This window comes from Pipistrellus kuhlii, unplaced genomic scaffold, assembly GCF_014108245.1.
Source record: "Pipistrellus kuhlii isolate mPipKuh1 unplaced genomic scaffold, mPipKuh1.p scaffold_m20_p_46, whole genome shotgun sequence".
In the NCBI taxonomy this organism is placed as follows: Eukaryota; Metazoa; Chordata; class Mammalia; order Chiroptera; family Vespertilionidae; genus Pipistrellus; species Pipistrellus kuhlii.
In genome coordinates, this window is record NW_023425547.1 from 1,191,366 (window position 1) to 1,201,916 (window position 10,551).

Consider the following 10,551-nt stretch of genomic DNA (forward strand, 5'->3'; position numbering starts at 1 on the left):
GTGGCACTCAATACCAGTTTGTGGCTACCCCAGAGCTGGCTCTCTGATGGTCACTCCCCACTTTGATCCCCAGGTTCCAGAAAACCAACTTTCCCCTGCAGTCTCCCATGGTGTTCCCATCTGGGTGATCCTATGTATTGGGATCAGTAATCAGAAGCAAGGATTTGAAGAGGAAAGAGCCAAAGTGTGTGAACAACAGGGATGCATGTAAGTCTGCTAAGCTCCCCTCTCCCCCTTGGGTCTAAGCAGCCAGCATACTTTTAAAATTTTTGGCTGTCCTTTTGAGTCAGAACAAAATGGGTTACATTTTAGAGATTTCTTCTGTTAGCGGCTCTGAGGACCTCCTTCCACATTCATAGATCACACCAACCCCAACAGCCATGAATTTTTCTAAATGCAAACTTCTCTTAATCCTACAGCTCCCGAATTGTGTTTCTCTGACCTGCCGGGACCAACAACCTCACCTTATCCCAGGTGAAATCTGACCCTTCTGTGGTAGAATGTAGAGCTCCTCTGAATCTGTGTGTTTGCGCCAACTGGGGACCAGTGTTCTGGGGTTCACAGATGTTCAGTGGGAGCTGCATTTGTAGATTTTCAGGCTTCCGATAATATCCACTTTCCGCTTCAAGATGGTGCAGTCTCTGTGTCTGAGTAGTCACTTTGGGAAGGAACCCAGCAGCAGTGGGGGCTTTCCAATTAAGGGAACCCCATCCAAAAGACCCTCACCTTCTCCTGGAATATAGCTGTCCCTTAACTCGCCAACAAACATTCCCCATGCAACCCTCAGCTGTTCAGAAATTGCAAAGCATTGTCAGTGGCATCCATCTCTGATGGAGCAATTAGAAAAATCATTAGTTTGATGAGGGGAAGAATGTAAAAAAGGGGGGAAATGCTTCAGAAGTCCTCTATGAGAAGGGTCTGTGATATGGACTATCTCATTACTTTTAATATTAATAAAATTCTAATATCTCAATATTTTACTCTGTGGATTTTGTGTTTGTGCCTTAAAAACAATTTTTCATACTTGTTTGAGTACTTACTGGGACCTAGGTACAGAGTATGGCACTGGGATGAATGAAGCAACAAAAAAGTACAGTCAGTGCCTTCATATACTTATAGTCTACTAGAGGTGACAAAGATGTCACCAAATAATTGTAACATAGTAATTCTATGTAATTACAGAAATATGTACAGAATATAGAAATAGTAAAAGAAAGTAATAAACTGTCTCAAAGAATAAGAAATGTTTTAAAGATGAGGTGGTGGCTTGAACAGGGACAAACAGGTATTTACTAGGCAAATAAGTTGAGGACAAGGCATTATAGGAAGAAGAAATAGTAGAGTCAAAGGCATAGAAACATAGGATGCATGGTATTTTTATGAAATTGCAAAGGGCAAGAGATAAGATGGGAGTTACAGTCTTGGATATTATATTTTCTATTGTTTTTATTTTTTACTTTTTGTTAATCCTTACCTGAGGATATTTTTCCATTGATTTCCAGAGACAGTAGAAAGAAGAGGTAGAAACATAGAGAAACATCTATGTGGGAGAGACACATCTATTGGTTGCTTCCCACACACACCCTGGCCAGGGCTTGGATTGAACCTGCAACCGACGTACATACACATGACCAGAATCGAACTCAGGACCTTTCAGTCCACAGGCTGACACTCTATCCATTGAGCAAAACTAGCTAGGGCTTGGATATTATCTTGTACCTGCTGTAGAACCATTGAAGTGCTTCAAGCAAGGAAGTTACTTCATCAAATCTGGGTTTTAGATAGACCACTCTGGCAGCAATGTGAAAAACAGATGTGGAAGGGAAGATCCATAGAGAATGCCTTTGCAATAGTTTAGGTAATAGACAAGGAGGGAATGAATCAAGGCAGCAACAATAAAGAATCAGAGGAAACAAAAAAAATTTAAGAGTTAATTTTGAAGTAAAAACAAGTTTCACATACCCCTACAGAGAAATCTCCAATTTTGTCTGCCTTTCATAGCTGATCTTTTTTAAAAAAAACCTTGTGTACTAGTTGATAACACTTTCCCACCTTTCATGTACTTTTCAACCTATTAATTCTGGCTTTTGCCTCCATAGCATCACTCAACTTTAGTTATTACAAGGTGCCCAGTGATCTCAATGGCAATAAAACCTGTAGAAATATGTCAGGACTCATCTTACTAGACACCCTTTCTTTTGCTCTTTTCTCTTGGCTTCTGAAACAGCAGACATTCCTATATTTCTTCCTATCTCTTTGCCTGCTCTTTCTCTGTCTCTTTTGTCAGTCATATACTTCTCTTGGATTTTTAATTGTCAGAAATCCTCAGGGTTCAGACCTTTGGTCTCTTTTTCTGAGTCTATATTCTCCCTGAATGAACTCATCGTCAACAAGCACATCTAAGTAAAATTAATATGTCATCTGTTTCAAGAAATACCATTATTTTATGTTTCACTAAGTAAGCAAAAATACTTCCAATTACACTATGATATCTCAAATTTCACTAATCATCTTACTGTACCCCAAACTTGTTCCTCATTGTAGTATTCTCAACAGAAAATGACATCATCATTCACTTAGCTGTTCAAGTTAGAAACTAGATATCTGGGACTTCTATTTTGTTACCTCACCACCTTCTACCCATCATATCTAATCAGTCTCTATGTTCTAACACATTTACTTCTTAAATATTGCCTAAATATGTCCATCTCTCTGATTCTCATTGTAACAAAGCTAATAGGAGCCACCAAATTTCTTTTTTTTTTAAATATATTTTATTGATTTTGTACAGAGAGGAAGGGAGAGAGATAGAGAGTTAGAAACATCGATGAGAGAGAGTCATTGATCAGCTGCCTCTTGCACACCCCCTACTGGGGATATGCCCTCATCCAAGGTACATGCCCTTGACCGGAATCGAACCCAGGACCTTTCAGTCCCCAAGCCGATGCTCTATCCATTGAGCCAAACCTGTTTCAGCTAGGAGCCACCAACTTTCTTGTCTAATTTACCTCAAAAGTATCCTAGTTGGTATCTCAATCTTCTAATTTGCTATCAGCAAGATAGAGTGATCTTTTCAAAGCCAAAATTTGACTATGTCATTTCCCTGGTGAAAACACTTTAGTAGATCGTCACAACCCTTAGGAAAAAGTGCAAATTCTTGACCTGTGATCTCTGATACAAGATGGCAGTGCCCAGAGCTGCCTGTCTTGCTGTTGACCTCAGGTGAATGAAGGCAGTGAACCCTGCATCATGTTTAAGCTAAGCCAGACAACTCAGGCTGTCAAGAAACCCAAGGTTGGCAGCATGATCTGGACCATCATGCAGGTGGGCCATGCCATGTCAGAGGCCCCCCAATAGGCCCCATCCTGGGTCAGTGAGGCATTTCCATCCACCAGTTCTCAAGGAGTTTAATGAGAAAATGAAGAATATCAAAGAAGGCATCCTTTTGCCTACCAAGATCTTTGTGAAGCCTGATAGGACATTTGGAATCAAGATAGGACAGCCCACTGTTATCTACTTCCTGAAGACAGCTGCTGGGATTGAAAAGGGGGCCTGGCAGACAGGGCAGGAGGTGGCAGGCCTGGTGACCTTAAAGCATGTGTATGAGATTGCTTGTGTTAAAGCTCAGGATGATACCTTCCCCCTGTGGGACATGCCCCTATCCTCTGTTGTCCACTACATCATTGGCTCTGTCCATTTCCTGGGCATTCGTGTGGTGAAGAACCTCAGTTAGGAAGAGCTGGCAGCTTTCCAGAAGGAGGGAGCCATATTCTTGGTGGTTCAGAAAGAGGCCGATTTGGCACCCCAAGCAGAAGCTGCCAAGAAGTGACCCCTGTCTTGCACACTCCAGAATTTTGAAAGGAACAGCTGGAAAGGCTGTGCCAAAGAGGAGAAGGGGAGATGACACCAACCTGATTATTATTGCCCTGACTTTAGATTATATATTTTTACATGTATGGATGTATCAGGGCATTCAGACTAAATAAACATCTTTTGTCACCCTGCCTCCCCCCAACAAAAATAAGTGCAAATTCTTGCCATGGCCCATAAAGCTCCTACCCACCTCTCTAGTCTTATGTTCTATAAGTGCCAACCACATACTGGCCTTTTTGATTCTTAAATGTGTCACCCACCTTGCTGCCTCAGGACCTTGTACACACGCTCTCTTCTCTGTGTACAAGGTCCTCTTACTTCTCTTTATCTAATTAACTCATATTAATTTCTCAGTCCCAAACTAAAAAAAAAAAATCACCTCCTCAAGAAAGTATTCCATGGTCCCAGAATGCCCTCATAGCACACCACTCTTTTCATTTTCAGAATTTAAAATTGTAAATAATTTAGTATATACATCACAATTTAATATTGGGCTTGGTATTAGGATGAAAGTGGCATGAAGACAGGAACTATGCTAAAGAAAATAACGCTGGGAATAAAACAGTTGCTCAGTTAGTATTTGTTAAATGAATTAATCAATTGATGACTGACGGGATATAAGAGTTAAGGTAAAAAAGGAATCAAGAATTATAGCCAAGTTTCTGGCTTTGGTGACTAAGATGGATGATAGAACAACAGATCTGAGGCAAGAGAAAAAATGATAAATTCCATTTTAGAAGAAAGAGTTGGAGATGTTTGTGAGAAATACAGTATGCATTTTGATATGTGTCTAGACTTGGGGAAAGCAGCCTGTGTTATTGACATAAATTTAATATCCATTAGCTCCAGGTGTTGGTTGAAACTGAGTGAGGGAGCGAGGTCATCCAGGCAATGAGTGTAACATAAGAAGGAGAGAAGGGTAAGGACATGTGTTTGTAGAATATCAGCAATTAAGGGATAGGCAGAGGAAAATAAATCATAGAAGGAAAGGGAGAAGGGAAGGACAGAAAAGCTAAATAAATATGAGAACAGTATGGTTGCCCAATATGAAATCTGCTCCCTATCACATGTGTTTAAGCTCAGGTTCAATGCAGAACCACCTGAGGATTCTTTTTTACAACTATTACATGAGAATCAGGGTTAAAAAGTTTAAGCCACGTTTCCATAAGGTCCTTTGCACCAGTTCAACTCAGTATAATGGAAAGAATACTAGACTAAGAATCTGAAAGCCCTGGTTCTAGAATCTGAACTCTTTCACTGACTAGCTCATATAAGTTATGTACCCTGTCTCAAATCCAGATAATGGATTTGAAAGCATAACAACAAAAGATATTATAATGCTGCCAAGGGTTACTCAACTCTTGGGGAAGCCATTAAGTTATTTTTTGTTAATAAATGCTTATCCTATATAATAAAGAGATAATATGCAAAGTGACCTTCACACCCTCACAGAAGATGGCCACCCCCATGTGGTCAAAGATGGCCACCACAAGATGGCTGTCAGGGGAAGGTAGTTATGGGCGATCAGGTCAGCAGGGGAGGGCACTTACAGGCAACCAAGCCAGCAGGGGAGGGCAGTTGGGGGTTATCGGGCCAACAGGGGAGAGCAGTTGGGGGCAATTGGGCTGGCAGGGGAGGGCCGTTAGGCATCAATCAGGCTGGCAGGGGAGTGGTTAGGGAGTGATCAGGTTGGCAGGCAGGCGAGTGGTTGGGAGCCAGCAGTCCCAGATTGCGAGAGGGATGTCTGACTGTGGGATCTGGCCTAAACCAGCAGTCGGACACCCCCCAAGGGGTGCCAGATTGGAGAGGGTGCAGGCTGGGCTGAGGGACACCCCTCCCCCCCCCCCTAGTGCATGAAGTTCATGCACCAGATCTCTAGGTATAAATATTTTTAGTTAACAAACTCATTTTATTACAACTATGAGAGGCAAGCATTGCTGTTATCTTTCATTTTACAGATGAGGAACTGAAGCACAAACTGGTTAAAATGCTTGCCTAAGATCACCGAGTTAGGGGTAAGTGGAATTACTTAGATGTGAAACCAGAAATTCTGGCTCTAAATTTCTGCATAATCATTAAGGTAAATTATCCTTGGCCTAAAACTTCATCTTCTAAATGACATATTAGCCAACCCCTTTGAAAAACTCTGATGAAAGCTATGGAGCCTCTGCCCCAGAATACACAAAAACTTACACATGCATATTTTTATGTATTATTTCAAAGAGTTCACTCACTGATATTTATGTTTTCATTAATAATCTTTAATGTTGACATTATTTCAGACTTCCCCATTCTCTCCCACCCTTTGACCAATTTTACTTTCCCCTCCTTTAGCCTTCATCTCACTATTGTCTGTGTCCATTGTTCACCTTCTTTATCCAGTCAACTCACCCTCCTTCCCTCTTTTGTTTTTGTCTTTACAGTTCACTCAGTGATCTTCATTACTGCAAAAACAAAACAACAACAACAAAAAAAAAACAACCTGCCATTTGCCTCATCCAGGAATCTCAAATTAAAAATCCTTGCTGTAAAGTTTAAACTCCACTAATATTTTTTTCCTTTATTGATTAAAGTATTACAAATGTGTCTTTATCCCCGCCAATGTCCCCCCATATCCCTACTCATGCCCTCCCTTCCTCCCCCATGCCTGCTAATCTTTAACTCAGCTTCAAATCCTGTCATAACAGCTACATTTGTAGGGAAAAAAATAAAGGGCTGCATCTCTCATGCTGCATTCTAGCGCCGCCTACTGGACAGCCAGCAGTAATGACAAAATTGCTATACCTGTTGCTTAGAGAAACTTTCAGATTTTTTCCAAATGCTTTTCCCAAATCAGTGGGCAAGGCCCGGGGGTTTATTTTCTGTCATTGAAGCTGAATTCTTCCCATCATGCTGGAGGGCACAGCATGCTGGGGGGGGGGTGTAGAGGAGGGAGGGGACATTGCCACCATTTTAGCATCTTGGACAGTCTGCCCAGGAGTTAGGAAAGGCAGCCTTTAGGGTTCAGCAGAGGGCGCTCGAGTACAGCTTTTGTGGTAGATGCAGTCATTAGCTAAATAGGTGAAAATAACTTTCTAATCTGTTCTTTAGGGTATGGACCTAATTTTTCCTTCGCAGCGTGGATACAATTTCTAAGCATCAATTTCTAAGCATGCACCTCCTCTAATCCTCGCACCACTTCACAATTCCTTTGCCTTCTGATAGGGATTGATTTTTTATTTATTTATTTTTATTATTATTTTTTTAAGTAAGGTTTCCAAAACTCTGGAGTTAAAAATGTGGAAAAAAGCAAAAGCATTTCCAGGCCCCAGTTTAAGACCCACTCTTCTAATCTCTCATTTTCCTGTTCACATTTGCCATCTCCACCCCGTAGTCCTTTTTGCTGATCACCATTTAGCCCCAAGCCAGGGAGTAGTAATCAGAGTACCAGACAAAATCAGGACAGACTTTCAGATTTAAGCTTTGTCACTTTATTAACCGTGTGCCTTCTCTGGGACTCAGTCTATAAAACTGAAAGATGTTGGTTAATATTGGAGTATCTCTATGGGCCTTTTCTGACCTGCCAAAATTCAAGGAGTCTTCTCTGTCCTTTATATTCTTTACACTTTCAAATGTATTCAACCTGCCTTTACTCCCAGAGAAACTTCTTTAAAATTAGATCAGATGCCCTCGTTTAAACCCCCTAATACCCCCTTTTGGCCACAAGAAAGAGCTCAAGCTCACTACGGTGATATCAAAGACTTTCATAATCTGGTCTCTTCATCCCTTTCTGACCTCCATTCTTTCCCTTTTACTCCCAAATACCACACAGTTAAAGTAACATGTCTTCCATTAATCACATGTGTCAAACACAAGGCCCGCGGGCCAAATCCGTCCCGCCAGGCCTTGCAATGTGGCCCGCACCGCGCTGTCATCACTGCACTCCGCTACATTTCCATCACAATGACAGTTTATGACTGTTCAGTAAACCATTCGGCCCTCGATTTAGGCTGGATTTTAGATTTTGGCCCCTTCTCTGATTGAGTTCGACACCCCTACATTAGATGCTCATTTAATCTTCATCTCAACATTGTAAAAGTGTACCATAATTATCTGTTTAGTTAAATTTCCCCTAGTCTTTGCTGTGAATTCCTTGAAGGTAGGAATTATTGCTGAATCTCCAGCTCTTAGAACAATGTTTGGCATTTCGTGGCTATTCAATAAATATTTGTTAAATGAATAAATTATTATATGTTGCTGCATCCCCAATGCCTATTACCACCCTAGGGATATAGTAGTTGTTCAATGAATATTAAATGAATAAACAAATGAATTTTAAAAACTCATCATCATCCCCAATATATCTTGCATCTGTCCTTTTTCTTTCAGAATAATGTTAGGAATAATAATATTGTTAGGGTTGCCAAAGGAGGAATGCACAAGGCTAAAAGGGGTAAAGAATTATGAATTTATTAGTTCATCTGGATACCAGATGGACTGAGCCCAAAAATGGCACCCGCCCCCAAAGAAGACAGGGAGTCAGGTTTTAAAAGACTATTGTGGGCTTTTTCTGGGCAGAAAATTCTCTGTGCAGGTCTGGATTCCGGGAAGCTCCAGAGGGGATAAATAATGGTCAGCAAGTAGAATGTGGTCTAAGCAAGTGGAATGTCCATTGCGAAATGGCCTAAAGGTTAGTTCCCAGGGGAGGGGTATCAACTCAATTCTTTGATAAGACCTAACAAATCTCTACCATGATTATTCTCTACCAAAATCTATTAGAAACAATAAACAAATAAAGTTGCAGAATACAAAATCAATGTACAAAAATCCACTTCCTTCCTGTATACTAACAACACAACTTCAAAAAAAAGACCAAAAAAAGAAAAAGAAAAAAGAAAAAGAAAATTAAAAAAACACAATTCCTTTTGCAATAGCAGCCAAAGGAATGAAATGCCTAGGGATCAACTTAACAAAGAATGTGAAAGTTCTAGATCTATAAATTGCAAAACATTATTAAAAGACATGGAAAAAGACACAACAAAATGGAAAAATATCCTGTGTTCATGGATTGGAAGAATCAACATAGCTAAAATGGCCATATTATGCAAAGAAATACACAAATTTAATGCAACCCTATCAAAATCCCAATGTCATTTTTTAAAGAAATAAAAAAAGAAATTATCATATTTGTATGAAACCACAAAATATCCCAAATAGCCAAAGAGATCCTGTGGGGGGAAAAAAGAATGAAGCTGGAGTTGTCATGCTACCCTGCTGCAGGTTATACTACAGAGCTATGATACTCAAAATAGCATGGCATTGGCAGAGAAACAGACACACAGATCAGTGAAACAGAGCACAGTTATAAAACCACATGTATATGGAAAGATAATTTTCGACAAAGGAGCCAGAAACACACAATGGAGTAAAGATAGTCTCTTCAATGAATGGTGCTGAAAAATTGGAAAGCCACATGCAAAAGAATCAGAAGACTCATAACTAGTTTGTTATACCCAGTCTTTCTCTCATTAATATTTCTTTAAATACAATTCTGCAATATTATGTTTTGTCCTATAATTTCCTAGGATTCCCTATTGCCTACAATATAAAGTCTGAACTCTTTCCCCAGGCAATCAAGATCCTTCTTCAACCTGAGGCTTCTCATTAGCTTGATGCTGCAGGCAAAGAAGATTACTTCCTATTCCTCAAATAATGCCCTACTTGTCCCAGTAAATGTACTATAAGATCAGGGGAGAAATAACAAGTACCCTAAGAGATCCCAGGCAGTGGGCATAAAGAAGAGGTGAATTTGAAGAGATGAACTCTTAAAAAGTAGGATTTTCTTAGTTATGTCCATTTCTTTCCATTCACAGGCACCAACAAACCTTCTTGAAGGAAATATTTTCTCATTTTGGAAATAATACAAGCCAACATTCACTGGGAGCTCCTTGTGTGCCAACATTGTTGTAAGTGCTCTGTATGCATTGATGTATTTAATCTTCACAATAGCTTTTGAGGTAGGTATAGTCCATGTCCTCTTTTTATATATTAAGACAGTGAGGCATATTTAGAGTTAAATAACTAGCTCAATGCCATATAATCAATTAAAATAGCAGAGCTGGCACTTAACCCAGGTAGACTTACCCTGGCGTTTGTAGTTTGAAGTACTATGATACATTACCAGATGCTTCTGTTGTCTGTCATGACACTACCTATTTCTAATGCTCTATTTCTTTGTGTGATACCATCTTGTTCTTTCTATATTGGTTCATGCCATTCCTACAGATCATTTGAAGGACAATTGGTATCTTTACATGTTGACTCCTTTAATCCATGAATACAGTATGTCTCTATGAGTATTTAGGTCTTCTGTGATCAGAAAAATTTTTACAATTTTAACTATACAAGTTATGTACAAAAACTTTAAGTATATACCAAAGTATTTTGGTTTATTTTGTGTAATTGAAAACATTATGTTGTATTTAACTCTGGTTTACACATATACAGGGTCTCCCAAAAACTGTATACACACTTAACAGCTGATAGCTCAATTGATGTTTAATTCTTTTCAGAATTAACCCACTGGAATTAATAATTATTCAAAGTGTGTATCCATTTTGGGGAATAATTTGTATATTTAGTACACAAAAATATGATTAATTTATTTTAATTGATCTTGTATACTGTTACCTTCCTGAA

The 10,551-nt window shown here is 39.6% G+C and overlaps 1 pseudogene; it reads left to right on the forward strand.

The window, feature by feature from the left end:
• Window positions 1-3,172: 3,172 nt before the first annotated feature.
• Window positions 3,173-4,003, forward strand: LOC118704729 (annotated as a pseudogene).
• Window positions 4,004-10,551: the final 6,548 nt, after the last annotated feature.